Source organism: Mus pahari, chromosome 16 (genome assembly GCF_900095145.1).
Source record: "Mus pahari chromosome 16, PAHARI_EIJ_v1.1, whole genome shotgun sequence".
Lineage (NCBI taxonomy): Eukaryota > Metazoa > Chordata > Mammalia > Rodentia > Muridae > Mus > Mus pahari.
This window is the reverse complement of record NC_034605.1, coordinates 1643184-1647536: the sequence shown is the minus strand read 5'-3', so window position 1 is coordinate 1647536 and position 4353 is coordinate 1643184. Positions and strand designations below refer to the sequence as shown.

At 41.4% G+C, this 4353-nt stretch overlaps 1 pseudogene; it reads left to right on the top strand.

Annotated features, from left to right (window-relative positions):
- The first annotated feature begins 3535 nt into the window (after positions 1-3535).
- LOC110334317 lies at positions 3536-3766 on the top strand (annotated as a pseudogene).
- The last annotated feature ends 587 nt before the right edge of the window (positions 3767-4353 follow it).

The following is a 4353-nucleotide window of genomic DNA, read 5'->3' as shown; positions in this document are numbered from 1 at the left end:
TATATATATATATATATATATATATATATATATATATATATATATATATATATATGAGATTTAATTGACTTATAGACTACAGTCCAGCTGATCCAATAATGGCTGTCTGTGAATGGAAAGTCCAAGAATCCAGTAGTTGCTCAGTCCACAAGGCTGGATGTCTTGGCTGGCCTTCTGTATACACTGGATTCCAAAGAATTAGGGTCTAATGTCAGTGGAGAAATGGACTTACTAGCGAGTGAGGTGAGGGCGAGCAGGCAAAGAAGAAAAGCTCCCTTCTTCCATGTCCCTATATAGGCTTCCAGCAGAAGGCGTGGCCCAGATTAGAGGTGAGTCTTTCCACATCAAAAACATCTGTACTGGAACTGTGTCTTTCCATCCTGATTAGAAGCGGATCTTCTCATTTCGAATTAAGCAAAAAATTCTTCACAGATGTCCCCTGCACTTTTAGGTTTCAGTTCCTGATGTTGTCAAGATAAACAAGTATAGCCATCATAGAGTTTAAACAGATATTTTGAGAAAGTTTTAAAACACACACACACACACACACACACACACATACACACACACACATCCTGTTTCTCTAGCAATCCTGACTAATATAAGGCCTAACTGTCCATTATCACCTCTGAAACCCTTTGCCTCTTCCTAGCCTTCAACCCAAATCGTCTAAGCTTATATTGCTTAATATACCTTTCGGCAATGATGATGGCTTCAAGTCAAAAGAAAGGAATTGTATTCAAGGAGTTTAGCTAACATTTATGTGCTTTTGATTTGACGTATACTTATGGGTTTCGGGGGTTTTGTGTTTTGTCCTTTATTCATTTTGTTTTCAGCTTGAGGGCCTTTTTAGGGATCGGTCTCTGCCGGCTGCACACAGAGCACACAGACCCTGGCTAATGGATTTGCTCACTATGCAGGTAAAAAGTTAAGAAACCAGGTCCACTAATTCCAGATTCAGCTTATTACTTGAAACTAGAAAGTTAATGTGGTAATTCCCTTAAATGATGACTTCTTAGAAAACCTCCCACTGCGTACATGAAGACCTCTCTGGCACAACTCTGCCCTGGCCACACACTTGGGCATGAGTATTTGGACTGTGATCCTTTTTAGTTCTTGCTGGCTCTTTGTCCCACAGCGGCTGACACAGCACATTCCTTTTCGTCTGGGATAACCTTCTCTTGGGTTCTGACTCTTGTTATTCCTGCCTATGTGTGCCATCAATGCTCAGTGACTAGTGACTCAGTGCCCTCATTTACTGGAGAGAACCAGATAGCTACAACTAGAACTGGACCTAGGGCTTTTGTTGTTTCTCTGATGGAAGCTAGTACACACATCTTGAGCCCTGGTATTCATGTCTGGGATGGAGTGTTCTAAATTCAGTCCTGTTGGCTCTAGTTAATTCCCTTTTCACTTAGGGCCCAGATTGCACAGCTACCATACCATATGAAAGATGGGCAGATAAGCACTGGGACATCCTAAGAAGAAAGCATCATGAAAATGACCTTCAGGATGACCATCCCCGAGTGTTATACAGGATAGATAAAGGAGAAGAGACTGGCTAGCATGCTAATCCATTAATTGAGATATATGATGCTTAAGGCCTGGCCTAGGTAGTGACCATAAGAAATGATGAATTACACTTTTATGTAATTAAGGTACTATTTGCATAAAGATGTTCATTGAAGAATAATGTATAATAGCAAAAGTTTTCAGTTACCTAAATATCCAATAGTGAATGAAATAATTTAAATAAAATTATAATGAAATATGAACTATACAAACTACTTCAGAGGCTATGAATAAAAAGAAGAAATTACATGTTAATAGATGCAGTGTCATTTTTAAAAGTAAGATACAAAATATATGTGCAGTAGTCACATTGTCTATAAATGTATTACAAAAGTATGTATAATTTGTACCAGATGGTACAATTTTTTGTGCCTAATAGAGATTAAATTATGTGTGCTTTTTGTAACAACCTATAATATGGCTGTAGTAGTTTGCATTACATAGTTATGACCAAAATTCCTGAAGAAACAAGAGGAGGAAGGACTTATTTTGCCTCACAGTTTCAAAGGGCTCATCCCATGTTCTCTTGACCCCATGTGCCTGGGCAGAACCTTAAGGAAGACTGGAGCCAGGGACAATATATCCTCATGAAACAGTGACAACCTTCATACAGCTAGGCCATTGTCCCTAAAGTTTCTGCAACTTCCTGAATACAAGGAGTATTCTGTCTTACAGTTCCAGAGGGGAAGGAGTCCATCGTGACAGGAGGCCAATCGCTCACATCTCAACCACAAACAGGAAGTGGAGAAAGGAAATTAGAAACAGTGCACCATCTACGGGCCACCAAATGTCCAAATTCTTGAGCCTCTTGGGGACACTTCTCATTCAAACCACCACACAGCCTACAGGATATGTGCATACTGAAACTGTCCCATGGTTTTATACTGATATTTCAGCAGAGCTGGGTCCCCTGACCCTCCCAGTCCACCACGTGCTCCTAAGTTGTAATCACTGTTTCCCTGTTGGCTGTGACGGCATTAATGGTAAATCAATAAGCCTCAACAACTGTCCAGTGCACAGGAAAATTTTTGTCCCCCTAACACTGTTCTTTATCTGTGCTTTGAAGTGGTATGAACTCAGTTAATAAAATCATAGCTATTGGGCTGGTGAGATGGCTCAGCGGGTAAGAGCACTGACTGCTCTTCCGAAGGTCATGAGTTCAAATCCCAGCAACCATATGGTGGCTCATAACCATCCGTAACGAGATCTGATGCCCTTTTCTGGAGTGTCTGAAGTCAGCTACAGTGTACTTACATATAATAAATAAATAAATCTTTAATAAAATCATAGCTATGGAAAAAGATTGATCAGAGTTCAAGTTCTGGGTCCCCTACTCAAATCTGTGTGGGTGGGCCAGTTGTTTGGTTACCCCGTCTCTGCTGGCTTAGGGTTGAAATCACTTACTATATAGTACTAGCAGCTGGTTGTAGCAAGGCCAAGGACGGTGTGCTGATAGACTGCTTGTCTCCCTTGACTTTAAACAGCTACTGCCAGAGAAGGATGCTGGCCTCTGAGTGGATTCTGTATGCCTCACTCAGGAAGGACAGACAAGCTTGTGTTAAAATAAAACATTTTTTCTTGCTACTCAGCCTGTCTTAGTGGCTGGCTTTTCTGTAACATGTTGGAAGCCACTGTCACCCAGAATGTAAATATTCTGCAACAGAATTTGAAGGCAGAACAATTTCTGAAGAGGCTCGATAAATGATACGCTTTGTAGATCCTTCACGATGACAAAGACGAGAAGGTTAAATAACGCCGAAGTGAACACCTTATCCACACAGATTAGCTCTCCGAATCCATTTTGTGGCATTGGTGAGTTCTCTATCACAACTTCCTGGTGCTCTGCAGAACTTCTGTGAACCCAGCTACAGGAATGTGAAGGAGATCTGAGTCGTCGCGCCAGCCCTAGGCCTCCTTCAATGCGGGTTTTCTGTTCCTGTTTCCACCTCCGTGCACTGGCAGGATGGCCCGCAAGCAGATCTACTTCTCAGACAAGTACAATGAGCAGCACTAAGAGTACCAGCCTGTCATGTTACCCAGAGAACTCGCTAAACAAGTCCCTAAAACTCACCTGATGTCCAAAGAGGAGTGGAGGAGACCTGGTGTTCGAGTCTAGGATGGGTTCTTTTATGTGGGTCATGAGCCAGAAGCACTTCTCTTTAGACTACCTCTTCCAAAAGAATAAGAAAAATGAAATACAGCTGGGATCATCTAATCTTTTTTCAAATTTAATGTATATGTGTACATCACGTAGTAGTCAGTGAATACTTGAAAATGTACAAACCTTTCATCCATACCTGTGCATGCGCTGTGTTCTTCACGGCAACAGAGCTCAGGCAAATGCAGCTGCAAGTGGGTTATTTCAAGTTGTTCAAGATGAATTTTCTTGTAGTCTTTTCTTAATATAAATACCCGTTTTACTTTACCTGTTACTTTTGTTAAATAAAGTCTGTACATTGCATTAAAAAAGAAAAAAAGAATGTGGAGGAGACCAGCTTTCCCTGGGTCACGTGAAGGACCTCCTCCAGGCACATAAAAGACACTAATAAATAAAAGGTCGTGGTCAGTAAGAGCCGACTAGGAAGGAGGAGAGCAGGATCTCACCTGAGGCTCTCTCTCTCTCTCTCTCTCTCTCTCTCTCTCTCTCTCCTGTTTTGCAGCTGTCTGTGCCAGAGAGTAATCGACAAAGTTCAGAGTTCTTACTGCTTCTCAGAGTCATTTTCTGTATTATGTTAGTCTGCCCTCAAATTTTAGCACCTGTCCTCTGTCACGCAGATAGGA